This window comes from Canis lupus, chromosome 14 (assembly GCF_003254725.2).
Source record: "Canis lupus dingo isolate Sandy chromosome 14, ASM325472v2, whole genome shotgun sequence".
NCBI classification, from domain to species: domain Eukaryota; kingdom Metazoa; phylum Chordata; class Mammalia; order Carnivora; family Canidae; genus Canis; species Canis lupus.
The window spans coordinates 31,178,784-31,203,458 of NC_064256.1; the positions used below are offsets into that span (position 1 = coordinate 31,178,784).

At 36.0% G+C, this 24,675-nt stretch overlaps 1 long non-coding RNA gene across 1 annotated transcript; it reads right to left on the reverse strand.

Moving 5' to 3' along the window:
* Positions 1–12,002: 12,002 nt before the first annotated feature.
* LOC112670860 (uncharacterized) lies at positions 12,003–24,185 on the reverse strand. Its single transcript, XR_003143251.3, has 5 exons — positions 24,059–24,185; positions 21,951–21,981; positions 20,694–20,841; positions 16,580–16,641; positions 12,003–12,060 (listed from the first exon to the last, which is right to left on the reverse strand). It is a non-coding gene; the product is annotated as an uncharacterized LOC112670860 (long non-coding RNA).
* Between the last annotated feature and the right edge of the window lie 490 nt (positions 24,186–24,675).

Genomic DNA, 24,675 nt, shown 5'->3' on the forward strand with positions numbered 1-24,675 from the left:
GGAAAAGGACAAACATTATATGTTCTCATTCATTTGGGGAATATAAATAATAGTGAAAGGGAATAAAGGGAAAGGAGAGAAAATGAGTGAAAATATCAGTGAGGGTGACAAAACATGAGAGACACCTAACTCTGGGAAATGAACAAGGGGTAGTGGAAGGGGAATTGGGCGGGGGTTGGGGTGACTGGGTGATGGGCACTGAGGGTGGTATTTGGCAGGATGAGCACTGGGTGTTATGCTATATCTTGGCATATTGAACTCCAATAAAAAAAAATTAAAGAAAAAAAAAAAGAGTGCTCGAGAGAAGGCCAGAAGAAGGGAAAGGGATCATTAGTACCTTATAGGTGATGAATTGTGGACACTGGTGACTGCCTACCTAACTTCCATTTCCCCTTCTTATGGACTAAATGTCCGTGTCCCCTTAAAATCCATATGTCGAAATCTTAACTTCCAAGTATGATGCTATTTGGAGGAGTGGCTTTGGGGAGGTCATGTGGTCATGAGAATGGAACTCTTAAGAGTGGAATTAGTGCCCTTAGAAAAGAGACTCGAGAGTGCCCTCTCCCTCCCCCACATCTTTCTCTCTCTTACTTTCCCTTTCTTTCTCTCCCTCCTTCAATATCTTGTGAAGATACAAGGAGAAGACAGCTGTCTATAAACCTGGAAGAGGCCTTAACCAAGAATCCAACCACATTGTCACTCTGATGTCAGACTTCCAGCCTCCAGGCTGTGAAATATGAATGACTGTTGTTTAAGTCACCCAGTCTGTGGTGTTCTGTTATAGCAGCCTGAACTAAGGCATCCTGAATTTCCGGCTCATATCCATCTTCATGCATTACTCTTGTATGTCAGCAGGAAGCTAACCTCATCTCCAGCTCCAATGAAGGGGCCTTCATTGGCTGAGGCCAATCAGCTTATTCCAATCCTCTGGTCATAGTTAGTGTTTCGAGGGTGGGCTTGTGACCCAAGAGACCACAATAGGGCAAACCACTGGACACTTCTTTCTTCTTTTAAGACCTAAACAAGAAAATCTGCTTTCCTGATTGTGTCTTACAGGCTTCTTATGAGCTATTACTGGGGGACATTGACCACTGGGGACCGCAGAAGAATGCGGAAAGTAGAACTTTGATGAGATTTTTGAGCTGCTTTACTTCTACATTTTAAAAATGTCAATCAACAAATTCCCTTTGTTGTCTAAGCACATTTGATTTGGGTTTTCTTATTTCAGTATGCACAGCCACAGTCCCACTGGGAAGCCATTAAGTGGTTTTATGTCAGGGAGTGGGATACCCTAGTTCCAGTTTTTAAAAAGGTTATTATAGGTTAAATAGTAAAGGGGGTTAATTAACTTACAAAAGGAAAACCTGGATCAAGAAAAATAGTAAGATGCCACTGTAGTAGTTTATGTGAAAGATTATAGCGAATAGGCCTAGGGGGTGACATTGGGATAGAGGAAAGGTCATATAGAAAGAAAGAAATATATCTTAGCAGTGCAATCAATAGAACTTGTTGAAGGGTTGGCTGTGGGAGATGACGAACAATTATGGATGACTTCCCTAAACCCTGGGAAGGTTTTGATGGTAACCATTAAGATGGTGCCATTCAAAGAAATGGAGAAGCAGCTGAGTTGGGGGATGGGGTGGAAAATAAGTTTGAGATGTGTCAACATTTGAGATAAATGTTTTTTTGTTTTGTTTTGTCTTGTCTTTTTTACAGAGGATATGTCAAGCATACAGTTGTGTATATGAGTCTGGCGTTCAGTGGAGAGATCAGGGCTGGAAGTGAAATTTGCAAGTCATCAGCTTACTGGCAGATTTTAAAAAAATAGAATTAGATGAGGTAACTTACAGAGAGATGTGGATAAAAAATAAAGGAGAGCCTGGTATGGACCCCTAGTGCTTTCAAAGCTTGAAAGTTGTTTAGAGCACACGGGAGGATATGAAGAAGGATTGGCCAGAAAGGCAAGTGGAAAATCTGCAGTACGAAGAGTTGAAGTAACAAAAAAGGAAAATATTTTGAGAGAGGTATCCATTCTGCGGAGTTCTCCTGAGAGTCCAAGTTGTAGGGAGAGAACTGCCCATTTATTTAGGCATGATGGAAATCTGAGATACTAAAGGGCTTTCAATAACCAAAGAATATATATATATTTTTTTACTTACTTAAGACAGGTAAGTTCTAATATCTATGCTTTATTTTTTTTAAAGATATATTTATTTTAGCAAGAGAGAGTTGTGTGAGCACATGAGAGGGTCAGGGTAGAGGGAAGTGCAGGGAGGGGCAGAGAGAATTTAAAACAGACTCCGTGCTGACACAACCCCCCCACCCCATCCCACCCCACCCCATTCAGGGCTCCATCCCCAGACCCTGAGATCATGACCTGAACCAAAACCAAGACTCAGATGCTTAACTGAGTCACCAGGTGCCCTAATATCTATGCTTTAAACATAATAGCTCATAGATTATGAATCATAATTAAGCAGAATATTTGATCACAGTAATTATTCTAATAAAATAACTCCCAGGTCTTAAAAGGCTTCATCCCACAAAAGTAATTAAAAATGATTTCCATTCTTACTTGCACTTCTTAAAAAACATTAATGGAGATTCATATAATAACTGATAGCCTCAAATTTTAAATTCTCTTTTCTCCTTAATTCTCTCAAAATTGTAGCAAATAGAGAGAGAGAATGAGAGGAGGGTGGGGGAAATGTGCGTGTTTTTCTCTCCTAGTATTTTCAGAGTCTTTCCCAGATACCCATCCTTGACTTTCTCTTTTCTTCCACCTTCCTCAGCCTCTCACCACATTGCCTTCTCCCAGTGAGTGCAAAGATTTTTGGTTCTAGTAGTAGCCATTTTCAGGCCACATTTGGACGATTGGAAGATCCAATTACTGCATTCCTCTGGAGCTTCTTTTTGAAGGGAAATGCAAGAAGCCACTTGGAAATTGTATCTCACTTGGATTGCTTTTTCCTTGTAGAGAAATTCAGATGAATCAAATTATCTTCCTTCTTAAATCTAATTTTCTAGTCATGTTGGATAGGTTTTATGGGCCAAATTATTTTGCTTTTTGGAGGAGTATACATTTAAATAAACTTTCCCACTGTTACTCATTTTCAAAAGTCAAAATACCACATTTGGACTTGAAATTTACTGCATTTGTGAAATTAATTTTTATTCCAATGGCTGACTCTTGCTTTTCTTGTGTTGTTGCTTTGGAGAAGATTATTTGTTTTCCATAATGTCATCATCCTATTGAAATCCATCTGTCTCATTCCCCCTACAGTGGGACAGCTCTTTCTAGCTCAGCAGGGAAGCCAAATTAAATACCCTTTCAATAAGTAATGAAAAACAAAAGCAAAAAAGCCAGGCCCACATGGAAGTGACAGGTACGCATTCTTGTGTTGTAAAGGCGTAATGTGAGACTAATAATCTGTTAAACTTGTTGAACACTTACTCATTCCTTCATCAGTGCATTCACATTTAAGATAAAATATGACCATGTCATACTGTGGAAAGAAAAAAAACTTTTTTTTTTTTTTTTTTTTTAAGATTTTACTTATTTATTCATGACAGACAGAGAGAGAGAGAGAGAGAGGCAGAGACACAGGCAGAGGGAGAAGCAGGCTCCATGCAGGGAGCCCAATGTGGGACTCTATCCCCGGACTCTAGGATCACGCCCTGGGCCAAAGGCAGACGCTCAGTCGCTGAGCCCACCCAGGCATCTCATGAAACAACATACTCATTAGACAAAGAAAATTAGACTGGTCACACTCTTTGGGAAGTTGACTAATGTCCTTTTATTAGAGCTAAAGTATGCTTTTACTGTATACTTCAAAGAGCTCTCCAAATGGGAGAAATCCAAATGTATCTCAATACCTTTCTGCTTTCTGTTTTCCCTTATTGGTTAGGGCAGGATTTAAACCAAGAGAAAGGAAAGAAAGGACTCATGGCACATTCAGCCACTTCCTACACCAGTTTAAGTGCTGAGGTGTCCTAAAACTTCAGATAGTCTTTGAAACTAAGCTGACGAATGTTTTTCTTATTTATTCTGGTCCAGTGCAAATATTTGTCTATTGAGAAATATGTAATACATTAGAATCATAAACCCACCATCTGCTTACAGTGAGCCAACACCCACCTGGAAGGAGACGGATATGGGCTGGTATCCTGTTCCTCGTGCTCCTAAGTGAAGGCAGCTGACGCTAAAGAGCCCTGCTTTGTTTGAGCTGCCCCATGCTACGATTCCCTGATAAAATTACAAAAGGGTGTGTACATTTTCACAACTCGTAAAGATCACTTTCAGGTTCTTTTAGAGAAATCTTTTTAAAGTAATTGGCTTAAAAGGAGGCTAAAAAAAAAAACCCATCAGCTTTGGGTAGGTGGGTGCATTTGTGAATTCTTGTTAATGGTCTGATGCAAGAAATGAAATAAAATAATAAATCCCCCCAGTTTTGCAATTATGACAACAGATCTGATTGTCCACATTAGCTGGGAGAAATCTTCACTGGTGGAAAGAATGAAAATGCAAAAGGACACTTTACTCACAGTGGTTTGTCATTTTAAATTACCTTAAGTCCTCATTTTAGCTGATAAGACATTTAGCGGATACTTGACCTTAGTGTTCTCCCTGAAATACTTGCTCTTGCTACTTAGCAATAAACTTACAGAATCTGAAAAATGAATTTGTAGTTTGTAGTGGAGCATTGTTCTCGAAGGAGCTGCCATTGCCCCCCCCCTTTTTTTTAAAGATTTTATTTATTTATTTGAGAGAGAAAGAGCATGAGTAGGGAGAGGGAAAAGTAGACTTCCCACTGAACCGAGAGAGCCTTATGCAAGGCTCAGTCCCAGGACATTGAGACCATGACCTGAGCTGAAGGTAAATGCTTAACAAACTGAGTCACCCAGGCACCCCTGCCATTGTTTTTAAAGAAGACTTCCAGACGACAAAAATTTGAGGATTTCAGAATTTCAAGTCACATAAAGCATTCCCCTATAGGGCTTGTCTCTGCAATTGTCCTTTGTGAAGAGGTTACCACAAAACAAACACGAAAAGATGATTAGTTACTATATTTTAGAATTTGAAAGCTTTAAAACAAATTTTCAAGGAATTTTTATGAAGATTTTAGATTGGTATTAACATGCCTGAACCAATAGACATGATTGTCTATGATTATTGGATGACTTATACAGGATATTTGCAAAATACAAATATAAAAGCAGATCAAACTAAACTTGCTCTTTGAGGCACATTGCTTTACTCTGACACTTTTCTTAGGATACTAAAGATACATGATTAATGCAAATAAAATTACTAAGTGTCCCTTAGGATTAATGCAATGGGAAGAAAGTGACATCAATATGATAACAGATGCAGGTTTTTCAGGTAGACAGAACAGGTGATTTTTAAGAAGTAGGTGAAAGCCCACTTGTTAGTACCTGGAACCTTTAGAGCTTTGAAATCTCCAGCCTTCCATTGTTAAACACAGAAGCTCAAGTGGAAATATTAATCACAAATATCTTAAGAAGAGCAAAAGTTGCTGAAGTAAGGCTTTATTACCCAAAGCCTGTCCAGGAAGGAGGGGTTCTGGGTAGTGGGAAATGTCGAGGGCAATGTGTAATGCCAGAAGAGGTCTGCACAAAAGTCAAGAATGCTGCCAAAGTAAACTATCCTCTGTAAAATTTTCCTGTGGGTACAGTGGATGAAGTAAGAATACTAGGTCATTTAGATCAGGGATTTTTCCTGAGGGGGTGTGCTGGGGATTTTGGAATCACACTACCCTGTTCTTCCTCTGTTGGCCTCCAAGATTCTCAGGTTGAGTATTACTGAGTCAGCAAAAGCTGATAGACACTTGTCCTTTGGTTTGTTGAGGGTGGAGCCTCGATGCTGGGAATGGCGAGACTGCCTACAATTTTTCCTATAACATGTTTGTTGAAAATAGTGTGTATTGCCCTCCTTTTTTTTTTTTTTTTTTATAAGGGACATGCTCTGAATACTTTCAGTTGTGGCAGTGTTAGTTTTGAGTAGATACTATGTTTTTCACAACCTACAAATCCCAAGCAGAATAATATGGGAGTTTGGGGTGTTGACCCTGGAGACAAATTTATTGAGTTTGAGTACTGGCTCCACTAATGAGCTGCGTGACTGTGTTTTTAAAACCAAGATATTGAACATCTTCAGGGCCTAGCTAAACCGTAAGTAAAATGAGGGTAATAGTATCTCACATTTGCGGTGAGAAACTGAGGACATTGAACAGACTTGAGCACAGCCCTAGCATAGGAAGGGAGGGGTTTTGTTGATGTCTGCTTTCAGCATAACTGAAGATACCAAAATAATAGCTCTTTCTTGGGGTGTGATTTTCGCTTTTGAATGGAAACCACAGCATGGGTTTTGGGTATTTCCCCTCACTAGCTTAATCAATTTTATAAACTGTCTTGAGTATTGAAATAACATCCAACTGGACAGAAATGTGTTCAGGGTGGGGGGTAGAAATGGAGCCTAAGAAAGTTACTGTAAAAAATGATTTCCTCTGTTCTTTCTAGCTAAGCTTTGTAAGTGCGCAATGAGAAGTTGTGATGTTTTCTTACTGATCCTGGAAATCCTGCAACTTGGGCAGAGGAGAGATCCCACCTGAATTGGTTTGGCAGTGCTGTTGTGACAAAGTACCACACATCGAGTGGCTTAAACCACGGACATGTATTTTCTCACTGGAGGCTAGACGTCAGAGGTCAAGGTGTCGGCAAGGCTGGGTGCTCTTGCAAACTGTGAAGGAGAATCTTCCACACCTCTCTCCTAGCTTTTGGTAGTTCACTGACAACTTTTGGTATCTTTTGGCTTCTGCTGCATGAGCTTCATTTGCACGTGATATTCTCTCTGTGTGCATATCTCTATGTCCAGATACTTACTTTTTGTAAAGACAACAGCCATGCTGATTGAGAGGCCCATCCTATTCCAGCATGACCTCATCTAAATCAGGTCATATCCTGACAAACTGAGGGTTTAGGACATCCACCTATGAGTTTTGGGAGACACAACGTGACATGTAATAGCATCATATTCTGGAAATACTATGGTAGACTTACAGAATTTACAGTAGTCAGTACTCAACAAACATCTAATGACATGATTACAAAGCTGTGGGCAGTGTATTTGTTTCATCTTCTATGAGAAGATGTTCACAAATTGGTATTCATGAAGTTAATCACTGCAAACAGCAGAGGAGTTACACATTTAATGGCATCCTATTGTGGATGCTTGCCCAACATTGAGATCATTTTATTTTGTGAGCGGGTGTTAGTGTGTGTGTGACTGAGAGACAAAGACTTTGACTTTATGCTCCCAAAGGCTTTCCATTAGGAAAAAAAAAAAAGACATTGCATAAGAAACAGTTTTTCAAAACAGCAAAAAAATGCTTATCTGTCTTGACTACGATGTTTATGATGTACACGTTGTGTAGTTTGCATCATTTTAAGTGCAATATGTTCTAAGGAATGGAACTATAAAATCTCAAGCAAATCAGACTGATTTCCATAATGGGAGAATGCATGCTTGTATCATTCATGGTTCATGAGTGTTACATCTTGTGTGAAGACAGACAGCTCTACTTAGAGGGTGGGGCCATTGCTTCTCTGCTCACCCATCATCCCATTGTAACATTTCATGAGGGATTTCCCATCCATTTCTTACCACTAGAATATGAATTCCCCATGAGAACAAAATTGCCTTATTTTTACCTAGACCATCCTCCAAGCCACAATACTGAACACTGATACAAAACAGAAATAAAATGTTCAAATAAGGGATCTCTGGGTGGCACAGCAGTTTCGCGCCTGCCTTTGGCCCAGGGCGTGATCCTGGAGACCCGGGATCGAATCCCACGTCGGGCTCCCGGTGCATGGAGCCTGCTTCTCCCTCTGCCTGTGTCTCTGCCTCTCTCTCTCTCTGTGACTATCATAAATAAAAATTTAAAAAAAGTTTGAATAATTGGAAGAGCTTAAATGTGATAAAATAATTGAGGTTTTTTTTTGAAGTCAGAAATCGTGAAATTGATTTGAAATATAAAATGTCACCATTTTAGGCAAAAATAAGGGATAAACAAGGAGGAGGAGGAGAGCATCTAGTATAGTAGTTCTAAATTACAGTTGCCAGTGTTAGCAAATGAAAGTACAGGTTATCCAATTAAATTTGAATTTCACATATATAATGAATAAATTTTTACGATAATATATCCCATATATTGCACAAGTATTGCATACTTGTACTAAAAATTGTTTATTTCTAATTTAAATTTAACTGAATGTCCTTTACAACCTTATTCTAATCTCTTTTTGAATATGTATTTTTTTTTTTACTGTTTTATCACTGAAATGCAAATCAGAGCTCAGCTTGCTTATAAAAATGCCTATACATATAGAATTGTACACACTATTGCAGGTAGTCAATGTTAGTAATTCTTAACATTTAATGTGTTAAAGAAGGAATAAAGAATATTTTGGAGGTTACAAGGCTAAAAGTAATGGAAAAAAGTTAGACTTACATATATGTATTCTAAGCATAGTCCTACATTTCGAGCTAGGGATAATGTTAGAAATGATGGAATCTAAACCACTAATTTTTAAAAAAAGATTTTATTTATTTATTCATGAGAGACAGAGAGAGAGAGAGAGGCAGAGACACAGGCAGAGGAAGAAGCAGGCTCCATGCCGGGAGCCCGACGTGGGACTTGATCCCTGATCTCCAGGATCACACCCTGGGCCAAAGGCGGCGCTAAACCGCTGAGCCACTGGGGCTGTCCTAAACCACTAATTTTAGAAAGGTGAAGAAATTAGATAGAAATATCAACTAGGATATAGAGTTTAATTGTGAAAGTAGGGTAAAGAAGGAAACTAAATTTGCCCCACTAATAAAACTACTTATCAAGTAATTATATGTATATATATAAAATAGTGTATAAATACACTATTATAGTAATTAGTATTATAGTAATTAAAATGTATATATGTAATTATATATATAATTATATATAATATATTTTATATATATAAAATAGTGTATAAATACACTATTATAGTAATTGATATGTATATATAATTACTTGGTAATTATATATACATATAATTAGTATTATAGTAATTAAAATGTATATATGTAATTATATATATAATTATCAAGTAATTATATGTATATGTAAGTGTATAAATGCACTATAAATACATATACATATAATTATGTATATATATAATAGTGTATTTATACTTTTATGCATAATAGTGTATATATTAAAATACAAAGGAACATTTGCTTTTATGTTAAAGAATAACTGATTTATCATTTAGTAACATTTTTGCACTAATTGAAGAAAAATAACTGAATATTCTGTTTTGCTTTTTATGTATTAAAACAGCAACTGAATTGTCAACTGATCTTTCTTTCTTTACTGCAAATGACCACTCACATTTTCTGCCTCTGTACTCTTTAATCAAATAGTGGAATCAACTATACTACTTTAGCATTCACGTTCCATTTGTAAATTAGAGAATGCCAGTTCACTTTGATATTTTATTTATTTGTTTTTTTCACTTTGATATTTTAACATTTATTTTTTAAAAACTCCAGACTTTAATCACTTTGATCTAAGATTAATAAAGATAAAAGTAGGATGTTTGATACTGTTTCTCAAATAGGATCCATGGATACCTAGTACTGATGGTCTTGCAACTATTTGTATCCAAATAGATTAATAGAAGAAAACCTGCTTAAAATGAATAGAATAGGGATCAGATAAAATCTGAAGAAACTCATGAGACATTGAAATAAATCAGATATCTATATGATGTAAAAGTGTACTTTTATATCAAATTCAAATGAAATGCAGTTAAGTCCTATAGGTTAGGAAAATTTCTGGCTAACAGAAATTGTTTATCTTCTGAGAATTTCTCCCAGCTGATTTTGAGATTTCCATAATTAATTAGAATTGTTCCCAGTTGATAGGGGATTTTTTTCCATAAAATATTAAAAGTTCTTGGTGTTTTTTTTTTTCTTGGTGTTATTTAAAGCAATATAAGACATGGTAGTGATCCTCCAAAACCTGTGAAGAATTGAGTTAGTGTTTGGATATCTGATAATTTGAGAATGAATAGAAATAATCCTCTCCTGTTAGTTAACTGGAGAAATTTTTTAATATTCCAAGGGCAGTTACATTTTTCCTAAAATTATTAAAGGTAGGACATATCCACCCAATAATTAAGTGTGCAGTTTTAAAAATATATTTTAATTAATTGTAATTAGTTCCTAATTGTGTATTTTAGAATAAGAAAAGAAGTAATGGTTAATTCTGCAAAATACTGCTAAAGGTTCAAATATTTAGACAGAGATGTCTTTATTTGCTTTGGCAACATGTGGATCATTTAGGACATATACTAGCAGGTTTGATACAGTGGAGGGGCAGAGGTAAGATGGGATTACTTGGTGGAGTGAATGAGAGATGAGAAAGAAGTAACCAGTGCTGACACCTCTTCTTTGGTCTTCCTTTCTCTACCACAGCCTTCAGCTCATGACAAGCTTTCTTTGCTACCAACCCAGGCAGAAATCAAACTACTACATTGTCCTCTCAGATTTTGACGTTTATTGTCAAACATTTGCCTTCATAAGAATATTGCAAACTTATTAATAATTCAAATGGTAGTATTACATAATCCATATACTTGCACATTTAATATTAGTCAATTAACCAGAAGGTTTTCTTTATGATATTAGACCTCTTAGAGGTAATCCTTTATAACTCTGAGTAAGTTTTAATGCTTTTTTCATGTTTTCTATCACTGAAATAAAAGTAGATAATATTCTATCATTAGAAGAAACTATTAAATGTGATGATCTATTAACCTTGCATCTGAAATTGGCCCCGTGATTTATTTATTTATTTTTTAAAAGATTTTATTTAGGGACACCTGGTGGCTCAGAGGTTGGGCGCCTGCCTTCGGCTCAGGTCGTGATTGGTAAGCTGGGATTGAGTCCTGCATCGGGCTCCCTGCATGGAGCCTGCTTCTCCCTCTGCCTATGTTCCTGCCTCTCTCTCTCTCAGTCTGTGTCTCTCATGAATAAATAAATAAAACCCTTTTTTTTTTAAAGGTTTATTTATTTGAGAGAGAGAGGTAACACAAACAGGCGAGAGGGAGAAGCAGGCTCCTGCTGAGCTGAGCAGGGAGCTTGATGCCAGTCTCAATGAGGGGCTAGATCCCAGGACCCTGGGATCATGACCTGAGCCAAAGGCAGATGTTAACCACTTGAGCCACCCAGGTGTCCTGAAATTGGCCCCTTTAAATTAATACTATGAAAACATCAGGATTTATCCACAACATTAAAGAACGGTCTGCCAATGGTATACACATAAATTTAGGGATTAGACCATTCAGAGCTGATAATGAATTGTCTTTATGTTAAACAATTAAATCAGAGAGATTTTTGAGGGAGTGTCTGTCTAATAGATCATTTTCTATGATTATTGATGCATCTGACAAGTATAGTGATCAGATTGCATATACTCGATACTGAATGTTATAAAAATTCAAGTCCAAAGACAGACTGTATCTTCTTGCGTATAAACATTACAAGAAGATAAAAAGTTTTAATTATTATCAGTTTGAGGAAATTACATGTGATCTTTAATATCACAAGAATGGACTGGCTCCCTTAAAGTTTAATTCTAACATGTAGTCTATTCTTGGTGGTCCCAGATTTAGAGATCATAAAAAGTATTTGACATCTCTGTTAAAAACAACAACAACAACAACAACAACAAAAGATTTTGAGGTGCCCCAGAAATTCTTATTGTGATAGGAGCTGTGTGTTTCATTTTTAAACACTACCTCCACCACTGACTCTGGTGATTCTCATTTGTGAATAGCGCTGTGTGTGGGACTAGGTAGATGTAGGGCATCACTGACCTACTAACAGTCAAACAAAGCTCCTACCACTGTTCAAGACAATTTGTGAATACTTACATGCTGGTGAGTCTATTAGAGTATCTTCCACTTATATCAGCTCTGACTGTTAAGAAGGATCTGCCAAAAAAAAAAGTTACTGATACAATATTTAAAATGTTTATAAAATCATTCTCCCCTCTTATTCTAAGCAAATGTTAGGCCAATATATAAGCAAAATTGGTTTTTATAATGTGAATTCATGATGATGTAACCTACATTCTCATTTTAGTTGCCGTAACTCTGTCAGTACAGTCTGGGGACTGTACCAAAAGTATACCGGAATACTGGGTGATGGACATTAAGGAGGGCAAGTGATGCAATGAGCACTGGGTGTTATATAAGACTGATGAATCACTAAATTCTACCTTGGAAACTAATAATAGACTATACGTTAATTAGTTGAAATTAAATTTTAAAAAACGTAGAAAAATCAACAAAACACCTAGTTTTTTTCAACTAGGTGCCACAAAACGTGTTTGAGTTTCGACCTCAGTTGTTATTTATCTGATCTGATAATGCTGATCAGTTGCATTTTTGTGAGGTAGACAGCCTGTATGTTAGAGACACAGAGAGAGGCAGAGACACAGGCAGAGGGAGAAGCAGGCTCCCTGCTAGGAGCCGGATGTGGGACTTGATCCTGGGTCCCCTGGATCATGCCCCGGGCTGAAGGCAGGTGCTAAACCGCTAAGCCACCCAGCGATCCCCTAAAAGAATTTTTAAAATATAAAACCATTCACTCTCAGACTAGATAAAACCAGGTGGTCACTCATCTAAAATCTCATGGAATAGCCCAGGAGATTATGAGAATCAGTAAAAGATTTTGGTCTGAACTTCTCAGAGTCTCTAAAACTAGAGCCTGACAAGTCTAGCTGCTTGTCAGCATCATTTGGTGAATTATCTTTAAAAGTCTACATTAAAAATAGGTTACAAATTCAGATAGGTTAAAATTCAAAAGTGAAAAAGGTAAAAATTCTTCCCATTCCTGCTTTCCAGAGGTAAGAAGTGTTAACATCTCTTATGTTTCCTCCCAGAGGTTGTCAAGTCACAAAATGGAGTAAGTATATTAATATGAATATAATTGATAGAAATTGTATATGTTTAATGCATATGTATGTATATTCATTTCTTTTTTTTAAATATTTATTTATTTATTTATGATAGAGAGAGAAAGAGAGAGGCAGAGACACAGGAGGAGGGAGAAGCAGGCTCCATGCCAGGAGCCCAACGTGGGACTCGATCCTGGGACTCCAGGATCGCGCCCTGGGCCAAAGGCAGGCGCTAAATAGCTGAGCCACCCAGGGATCCCCTGTATATTCCTTTCTTAAAAATATGAATACTAGCATACTATAGACACGTATTTGCATTTTGCTTTTTTAACATAATGGTATGTGTTGGATATAATTATTTTGTGCTTCTATAATTCTACATTATATCTGTGTTCTTTAGTTCTTTGAAAATAGAAATATTTAAATTGGTTCCAATCTTTTGTGTTTAGATTGTTTCCAAACCTTTACAAATATGGCTTCAAGGAACGTGATGTTATTTATATATATGATTTTGAACATGGGTGAGTATATTTGTAAAAATATATATTTGTAAAAAAAAAATTCAGAAATAGAATTTCTGGGTCAAGGTGCCCCTACATTTATAATTTTGGTATCCATGCTTTCCATAGAGGCTATATCAACTTATGTTCTCTCTGGTAATGTGAGAGATATTTTCTCTGTGCTCCCTAAAACTCATCAAACTGTTAACTCTTGGATCCAATAGGTGAAAAGAAGGAAGTTAATGTAGTCTTACTTACTTATAAAAAACAGTGACTGCATGATTCAGTAATTCTACTTCTGGGAATATATTTGACGGAAATGAAGTCAGGATCTCAAAGAGATATCTGCACTCCCATGTTCAGTGCAGCATTATTTATAATAGCCATGATGTGGAAAAACCTGTTTCTGTTGATGCACTTATGACAAAATGGAAGAACCTTGAATATATTATGCTAAGTGATGTCAGGAAGATAAATACTATATGATGTCACTTATATGTGAAATCTCAAAAAACTCACAAAATATTAACTCATGGAAATAGTTTATTGGTCGTTTCCAGGGGGTAATGGGAATGGCTGAAGGGTGAAGATGAGCACACCTAAAACTGCATAACGTTATTATGTCAGTTTTATCTCAATAAAGCTGTAAAAAACAGTCAATGTTACTCATGTTTAGATTACTTAATTTCTTTTCCTTTTGTATCTTTTTTTTTTTTTTTTTTAAGACAGAGGGTGCATGAGTGGGGGGAAGGACATCAGGGGAGGAAGAAGGTGAGAGAGAAATAGAGAGAGAATCTCAAGCACACTCCAGCACTGAGCACAGAGCCTGACACATGGGGCTTTATCTCACCACCCTGAGTTCATGATCTCAGCTGAAACCAAGAAAGTAGATGCTCAACTGACAGAGTCACCCAAGCACCCCTCCTTTTGTATCTTTTGGTCACCTTTTTTCCTATTGACTTGTTAACCTTTTTTTATTAATTTTTATGAGTACGTTTTCTAGAGAAATTCATGATTATGATATGTGCTGTAGTCTTGTTTAGGTTTTTGTCTTTTTTTCTTTAGTTTATAATTCTGATTATGCAGAAATTAATGTAATCAAAATGTATTATTCCTTTCCTTAGGCTTTTCTTTCTTCTTTTGACCATACTCAAATCCAAAGTAGGGGTAAGGCAAGGCAAGTGTACTTGCATCAAAGGTTCATCAAAGGTGCCCCTCATGTCTTACCCTAATATCAATCCTTCTCTACTTCAAGCATTAAAAAAATTTTTTTTGCAATAATATCTTCTAATACCTTATTGGTTTAACATTTATAATTAATCTTTGTAACTTGTTTTCATATAAAATGATCTGAATATATCTATTTTCCCCCGAAGGCTACCACCTTCTAACAATAATTATTTTACATACTAACTCTCTCCTATTCCTAACTTTGGATGCTACTTTATTGTGTAAAAAATTTCTTTAGTATTAGTTTTGTTTCTATATGTACCATTTTGTTCAATTCATTTATCAGTAACATATTATTATTTTTTTTAATTTTTTTTTAACTTTTATTTATTTATGATAGTCACAGAGAGAGAGAGAGAGAGATTGGCAGAGACATAGGCAGAGGGAGAAGCAGGCTCCATGCACCGGGAGCCCGATGTGGGATTCGATCCTCGGTCTCCAGGATCGCGCCCTGGGCCAAAGGCAGGCGCCAAACCGCTGCGCCACCCAGGGATCCCAGTAACATATTATTTTGATAGAATTGTAAAAAATGTTTCATCTTGATTAAGGGACAGTCCCCACTGAATTCTTTACGAAGTTCCTAACTATGACTGTTTTTCCATTTCAATTTTGAGATTATTATTTTTCTTAATTCTTGTACCAATTTATTGTGGTTGTCTTAAAATTTTTCAAGTGTACAGAGAATTGGCATTTTTACAATGTTGAGTCCTCCCATTCAAGAACATGGTATATCTTATCTTAGGTTTAAATTTTTTTCCTCAGTAGTACATTTAGGTTCATATAGATTTTGTGATTTCCTGTCAGATTAATCTTGGATATTTTATCTTTTTATTGCTACTTTATTTTTTATTTATTTATTTTTTTATTGCTACTTTAAATGGAATATTGTATAAGTTTTTTTCAACTTTTTTCTCCATATAAATACTATTGTTTTATTTTTTCAAATGCTTTTGATTTCTATGTATTAATTTGGTCTTATCTAATTTAACTGAATCTTTATTCTTCTGAATACTTGGAGCTGATTTTGAATTTTTACATATATTGTATAGTCATCATCTGTAAGTGAAGATATTTTCACTTTCTCCTTTCCAAGTTTTGTACTTCTAAATTTTCTCATCTAATTGCATTGGTCAGTGTCTCCAGAACAATGTTAGTGGTTGTGGTGATTGTAGACATCCTTGTCTTATCCAGACTTTGCTAGGGTATTTTAATTCGTTTTCAGTAAGCATGATGTTGGCATTTTTGCTGAGGCAGATATTTCTTTGTTAGGATAAATTAAAAATTAATATAAAAGTGTTTATTTTTAAATTTAAAAATGGAGTTTGCATTCTGTTAAATGCCTTTTCAACCTTTCAGGAGATAGGAGATACTTCTATGATTTGTCTCCATATAAATAATATTTTAATTACTAGATTTGTTATTCTTAAATCTTACTACATTCAGTTTAAGCTTGCATAATACCTAATAAAGTGATACTGTTTTGTTATGCAACTTATATTCAGATGCTTGCTTGGCTGATGTTAACTAAACTTGCTGTAGTGATCTGCTATTGCATGCTGTTTGGCCTAACAGTTGTCATTATAATTTTTTTGTGAACAACACCTCTATATACATATTGATTTCTTAATTACCAAGCAAGCTTTTACTGAGATGTAGTTGACATATTACTTTAAGATGTACAATGTAATGATTGATATTTGTATAGAAGGCAATAGCAGAACAAATACTCATACCCTTTTAAAAGTTTACAGGCTAGTTTTTAGCTGGTAGTATGAGAAGCTATCTATATCATCTACCAAAAATAACTGAGAGGTGTTTTACCTGTTTAGAATATGAAAGATCTTCTTCACAAGTCTTTACCCAAGTGATGTCATCTCCCCATCCTAAAAAAGAATAGAGAAATGAATGCATTAACCCAGCACCACAAAAAAGCTCTGGAATGGACATTGTGATAAGCAGGTATCTATCTACACATAGTTAATTAAGCTACCAAGCAGTTGTCTGACATATGGTATAGAGGGTGCATAACTACTAGATATGAAGAGGTGGTGTTCTTCAAATGATAGTGCTGAGGTTTTGTGACTAGTTCAAATCTCAAGGCCCATGTAGGTGTTCAATCAGTGCTGTTATGATTAGTGGTGATGAAAAGAGCATCTTTAGACAGTGCAGAGGTCTGACTTTCAAAATGTACAGAGGAAATAACAGTTAATCTTTGCATATTTTGTAAATATATCATGGATAATTTATACTGTACTGTACAGTGCCCTTGTAACTTGAGTGCCAGGAGATGCCAACCCTTTCAAATCAGAATACATAACGAAAAGAATTCCTAATTTTGCTTTGAGTTCTGACATGGAAAAAAAATCTAGTGCGATGATTTCATGGTTGAGAGACACAGTAAAACAAAAGTGTTTCAGAAGCATTCAAAAGCATGGAGGAGAGGGAAAAAGAACATAATGAGTTGAATATCGTACTAGCCTTTATAAAAGTAAAACAAGTTGTTGAGAGTATGTATTAGAGATCGAAGAATAAAAATCATTGAGAAGAATGCACAAAACATTCAGAAATACTGCAGAGTATTTTCAGGAAATGTTTGAGTGTATAGATGAAAAATACTGAATTAATTTGAAAATAGAAATAGTTGCAGACTAGTTTGGACCCAAACTGTATATTTCAATTTTTGTCAGACTATGGTTTCTGGTTTTGATATGCTGGTTTAAAGATGGCCAGGAATTATGAAGCAGAATTATGAAGCAAGGCATACATGATTGCATGATTTTTGCTTATTTGTTTGCTTTTGTTTCCTTGTTTTTTTGGCAACGATTTTATTAAAATAGTCACACATCAATACAGTTCATCCACTGAAAGTGTGTGTGTGCTTTTGGTGTATATTCACAGAGCTGTGCAAGCAGCATTACCATCAATTTTAGAACATTTGCATCACCTCAAACTCTTTAGCTGCCACTTCCTGATCTCCCCATCTCCCCCAACCCTAAGAAACACTTAATCAACTTTCTGTCTCTATTAATTTTCTTTTTCTGGGTATTTCATATAAATGGCATCTCATCAGATGTGGTCTTCTTTGATAGGACAGTTTCAGTTAATAGAATATTTTCAAGGTTCATCTGTATTGTGGCTTATATTAAGACTTCATTCCTTCATATGGTCAAATACTGTACCATTATGTGGGTATATCACATTTTATTTATCCATTCATCAGTCGATGGGCGTTTGGTATTTTTGCTTTTTTGGAGCTTATGAATAATGCTGCTATGAAAATTTGTGTGCAAGTTTTGTGTGAACCTATGTTTTCATTTCCCTTGCATATACCTAGAAGGGAATTGCTGAGTCAAATGGCAACTCCATACTGACTTTTTGGAGAAACTACCAGACCATTTTTCTAAGTGGCTGCACTATTTTACACTCTTAGCAGCCATACAGCTGGTTTGTTATTACCTGATTTTAAAATCTTAACGTTGGAAGTTGTTTTAGTTTAGTACCCTACCTCAGCAGAAATCCTTCATATCTGTAATAATCCCAGAAGATTTTTTTTACAACTTTGTTTGAGCATATGTAGTAACTTCATATCATATTTTGCCTTAGGGACGCCTGGGTGGCTCAGGGGTTGAGCATCTGCTTTTGGCTAAGGGACTGAACCTGGGATCCAGAATTGAGTCCCACGTCGGGGTCCCTGCAGGGAGCCTGTTTCTCCCTCTGCCTGTGTCTCTGCCTCTCTCTATCTCTCTGTGTCTCTCATGAATAAATAAATAATGTTAAAAACAGAATATTCTAGAAACAGCCACTGAGACTGTGCTTCTACTTAACTTTCCTTCTTCTGTTGCAAATATTACTCATTGCTGGAACTTCAGCAGTGGGAAGAATTTTTATTCTCTACTCCTATTCAACTTACTTCCACAAACATTAAAGGAACATCTGCCACGTGCCTTATTCATTTAGCACTGGGTATACCAATGTAAAACAATATAATCCCTGCTCTTCATTCTAGCCTTCATGCAGCAAAGCCATGCCATATTATTTTTTATACACTTTATCTCATAATAACTGAAAGTGTTGCAGAGTCTCTGTTCTTTACTATAATTCTGTCTCCAGCTCTGGTTATGCTTATCTGTCTTCTGAGATTTTATTCATTCTCCAATATGTATTTTTTGAGTACCTACTTTATGCTGGGCATTGCGCTGGGTGCTGGGTAGTTCTTCTGATTTTCTGAAGTTAGGATGGGGAGGGTATCATTATTTTTTCTTAAACTATTATCTTTTTCCAATTAATTTTCCCTTTCCTTCCTAACATACTTACCTGTTTGGTGCTGTCCTCTGCAGATCTCCATTTGCTATTCTGTACACCACACTCAGACTTCCTTTTCACCCTTACTTTTAATCCTCATTGATTCTGGGCTTCATTTTCTTAATTGTTTCCAATGTGCTGCTAGATGACAAAAGTCTTAACCAAATGTAAAGCAATTCCTAGTGGAGTTTCCATCTGACGTCAGTCATTTTCTCCATTAAAGTCTTAGTTTCTTGGGGCACCTGGGTTGCTCAATGGTTGAGCACCTGCCTAAGGCTCAGGTCATGATCCCAGATTCCTGGGATGAAGTCCCACATTGGTCTCCCTGCAGGGAGCCTGTTTGTCCCTCTGCCTAAGTCTCTGCCTCTCTCATGAAAAAATAAATAAAATCTTTTTTAAAATCCTAATTTCTTAACTGAAATAACAGACTCATTAAGTTGTTTAAAATTTATAGCAAAATTTGTATACATTTTTCATAAAGATCACCAAAAAGTGTTGATGGACGTTTGAAAGTGAATACACAGAATGTTGGTGCCTTGTGTTATAGCATGCTGTTTAACTCAGTGCTGGAGAGTCTTTAAGGGTAGCAAATCATTTAGTCTTTGGTTTTTTTAAGGTTACTGAACTCATTGTTTTATGACTCTTGTGTTTATAAAGAAAGATGCCTGATAAATTATACTTAGGAAAGTATTTCTCTCTTTGAATTTATTTTGCAAAAGTGTATTGCTTTTTTGAATAGACAGTTTCTGTGATTGTTAAATGGAAGTAGAATTAACTTGGCTGAACATTGATGGATAATTGACAGGTGCTTAATACATCTGGTAAGGAATGAATGAACTTGGAAAGTCAGTATTTTAGAATTTGAAATTATGCTCTTGTCCATTGATGTTACCACTCCAACTAGTGGTCAAGTGTTTGTGGTCATACTGCTAGTTTTTAATTGGTTCTGTAGAAAGAAAGGATTCTATTACCATTTCTGTTTAACGGAGATATAGAAATCAATTTTGATAATTCTCTTTTGTAAAATATATCTTTACAGAAGAAGATAATGTATTTGTTTCTTAGGTCAATGTAAAACAGTAAGTACAAAATAGAAATGTTTTCTAAACATGTAGCCAATGACAAAATTAGATTAGGAGGTCTAAAATCACTGCTTCTGTTTACTGGAGTCAATAAAACAAATACTTGAGTAGCTGAAATTCTTAGAAGGTTGGATAAAGTATAGTTTTCTGCAGATCCTTTTATAAAGTCATCTTACAGTATTTTGTGGCCTTAATAAATACAGATCAGGGGATCAGAGCAGATTTTCACAGATTTTAGTTGTTTTTAGAATATCATTATGATCTATCAATCATTTTCCGTGATTCTGGTTAACAAATTTATAGGCAACCAAATCAATTCTTTACTATTTCTATAAAAGATCATACAAATTGTTACTGTTTTTCAATTGTTTTGGTTCATATTTTAAAAACATCTGATCTTTTCTGACCTTTTTTTCTCCCATTTGAAGGTGGTACATAGTAAATTATTCCAGTTAACTGAGTTTTCTTTTTAACCAGACTGTGGATAAGAGACTAGATATTTTAAAACAATCTAGATGACATAATTTAGAAATAAAATGAAATTTTAGTACCTCTAGTACCTCTTGAGAGTGTCTGGGGAATTCTCTGTTTTCGTTGATCACAATGGCAAAGTTGGAAAGAACTCTGATAAAGGAGAGACAGAGGACCAAAACTGACTGTATGTAACATCGTGGCTTCTTGGAAATTCCTCACAGGAAGCTAGATAGTAGAAAATATTTTTCAGAATCCAATAGATGATTTCAGACTGTTATTGAAAGATACTGACAAAAAGTCAGACCAAATCTATGCTGACAGATTGCTCTGCTTATGTTCATTGACCTGGTACAACAACTTAGAGCTTTAATTCACATTTTATTTCAAAAATATTTAAAAGATACAATCAATGCAATTAAAGTCAACTTGGTGAAAAGCCACATTCTGGGCTTCCTGGGAGTAGTACAATGAACTTGAAAAAGAAGTGGACCAGGGCACCAAAAAGTTTACTTGTGGCTGGATGTTAGTGCTCATGGCAAGACAGTGGAACTCAAATAAGGCCATGCTTATAAAAGGCCTTGCAACTGTTAAGTGCAATGCAAAGGTGACTTTTGGCATGCAAAAGTACTCTTTCCCTTTTGATTGCTTTTGATCTAATAAATTAAGACCACATTTTAAACCTATACCAAGATAATCAGATTAGGCATGAACAAACATTGCTTAAAATAAAATTCAGAGGGAAAATAATGGGGAGGATTCTTGTTCTTGAGTTGCTTTGTAGTCACTTACCTTTCTCATCCTTCCATCAGTTACTCAGCCTTTTGCTATTCAATTTAGAACCCTGCCCTTCTTTAAAATCATCCCTTTCGCACTGAGGAGGGCACTTGATGGGATGAACACTGGGTGTTATACTATATGTTGGCAAATTGAATTTAAATTACAAAAAAGTCATCCCTTTCACTCTGGTATCTTCCCCTTGCCAACAGTGTATTCCTTTAGAACCAATCCAGATTAAATATGCTTGCCACTCTGGGTGACTCTAATTAAATTACTTCCTTCCCTAATCTGCAGTGGAACCTTTTTTTTTTTTAGTTTTATTTATTTAAGTAATCTATATACCCAACATGGGGCTTGAACTCAAGCCTGAGATCAAGAGTCACACACTCCTCTGACTGAGCTAGCTGGGTGCCCCTGCAGTGGACCCATTTTTAAATTTGTCACCCAACATTGGAAGACTCAGGTAAACATTAACCATGGTGCCTGATAAGGATCTTAATTTCTATAACCAGTTTCTATAACCAGTATCATAAAATATTTCAGAATGTTATCTTTACCTTATGGACTGGTCATCTTGTACCTTAAAGACTGAAACAAAGAAAAGGTAGATTTTAGTAAATAGTAAGGACCGATGAATATGGAGCACAAAGTCCAATGTGGGGAGGGGGCAGGCTCTTTGTCAGTTTAAAGTTGCAGTGAAGAAAGGGAAGCAACCATCTAAGGCAGAATCTTTCCTGCATCCAGTGAGCTTATAGATGGTCTATGATAGAGCTACAGGAAGCTCAAAAAGCCCTAAAATTATATGTAAAATTTTATGTGCTCCTTTTCATCCTCTTGGGGAAAAAAGGTCCAAATGGTCTTAAGATTCTTCTAGAAGTTTTGTATGCAAAGAAGAGTTAAAAAAAAGTTAGTTTTCCTCTTACACTGCGGTGGCAATGCAAGCTGGTACAGCCACTCTGATAAACAGTATGGAGGTTCCTCAAAAAGTTGGAAATAGAAGAAAAAAATTGAAAATAAAGCTATCCTATGATCCAGCAATTGCACTATAGGTATTTACCCATAGGTTACAAACACAGCAATCCAAAGGAGCACCTGCACCCCAATGTTGATAGCTACAATGTCCACAATAGCCAAACTATGGGAAGAGCCCAGATGTCCATCAACAGATGAATGGATAAAGAAGATGTGGTATACACACACACACACACACACACACACACACACAATGGAATATTACTCAGCCATCAAAGTGAAGTGTCACCATTTGCAATGATGTGGATGGAGCCAGAGGGTACTATGCTAAGCAAAAAAAGTCATTCAGAGAAAGATTATCATATGATTTCACTCACATGTGGAATTTAAGAAATGAAACACGATCATAGGTAAAGGGAGGGGAAAATAAGATGAAATCAGACAGGGAGACAAACCATAAGACTTTCTTAACTATAGGAAACAAACTGAAGTTTGTTGGAGGGGAGGTGGGTCAGGGAATGAGGTAATTGAGTATTAATGAGGGTCCTTGATGGAATGAGCACTGGGTGTTATATGCAACTGATGAATCACTAAACTCTACCTCTGAAACTAATAATACACTGTATGTTAATTAATTGAATTTAAATTAAAAAAAAGTTTGGGGCAGCCCGGGTGGCTCAGCGATTTAGCTCTGCCTTCAGCCCAGGGTGTGATCCTGGAGACCAGGGATCGAGTCCCACGTCCGGCTCCTTGCAGTGGAGCCTGCTTCTCCCTCTGCCTCTGTCTCTGCCTCTCTCTGTCTCTCCTGACGAAATAAATAAAAATCTAAAAGAAAAAAAAAATTTGGAGGAAGCATTAGAAAAGGTTCTCTCTGGTAGTATCAGAGCTAAGTAGGTGAAATATGTATCAAAAGAGAGAAAATAAAACTTCACCATTTTCATATCTTAAAACTGCCAAATTTAGAGTTGAGTGGGAACCAATCATTTTTCAAATTCGAAGTTAGGTTATAGTATTGTGAAACACTGTTCTACTTAAAATCACAGTATTGGTTTTCCATTTTACTGATGCATTTTTAAAAAGATATCAAATATACTCTATGGCTAAGCAAATCAACTTATGTTAATATTTTTGAATGAACAATATTTTGTTGGTAAAATAGAATGGTAACTGCTAAGAGTCCTTAAATACAAATGTATGAGTTAAGCTACTTGGAGGACACAGATGAATATAACAGGGTTATAGCCCTGGATGAGCTTACCGCATATTCAGGAGGCAAATAAACCAATGTCTACAACTAGGTGTTACAGACATTAGCTAGTTAGCATTTTCTGCCATCAGTATTTTACTTTTCAGAAGTATTTTAACATAACTCATTTACTTAGATTTTTTTTAAAAATCTCTATTTTAAAATAAGACAATTAAAAAACAGGAACAGCTGTTACTTGTACCATAACTTTTAAAGAGATCACTTTTAGTGAATGTCAGTTTATTTTACTATTTTTAATATAAGTAGAGAATAAAAGTATGAAGCTAGCAGAGGAAATCCAGTTCATTAAAAGAAGAATAATATAATTTCACTTAATTTCACCCACTCCTTACTGAAGACGGCTCTTGGGAATAGTGACAAATTGATCATTGAAATGCAGCTGAAATTGACTGAAGATTAAATGATCTGGAAATTTTGCTTGCTTACCTGAACTAGCAAATGTTCTTGCTGGAAGTATAGTCTGGATATTTCTGGTTAAAAATGGGTGTGGATTTATAGACACACACATACACATACTCACTTGATCAACAGCCCCACCTGCATCGAAACAGGAGTACAGTCACCTGCAAACTTACAAAGACAGACTTGTCTGAAAAACACACTTCTTTCCAGTTCTCAGGATTCTCACGCTAAAAAACTTTTTTTCTCTTTGTCTAAATTAAGATTGAATATGCTTATAAAATTGAGGCCAAATGCCATCTTTGGGCTTTTTTTCTCTTCTACCTTACTTCCCAAAGTAATTTAGTGTTTGGCTAGAGTTCAACACACACACAAAAGGGGGGGGGGGGTGGTAGAAACTGGTATGAATGTAGGAACTGTGTGTACACCATTGTTCTTGTTCTTGTTGGAAGTTCAGTGAGGACTGCAGATTAGATAGAAAGCACGTAGAAATTCCTCAGAGTTACTCTGTTTACAGGAATAGAATTAACAGCTAAAGAGAGCAGGTCTTTTTTTTTTTTTTTTTTTCCTGAGAGAAAGAAAAAGAGAAATAAAAATGCTGTTTTAAAATTTAATACTTTTACAAGTTGATTACTGTTGACAGT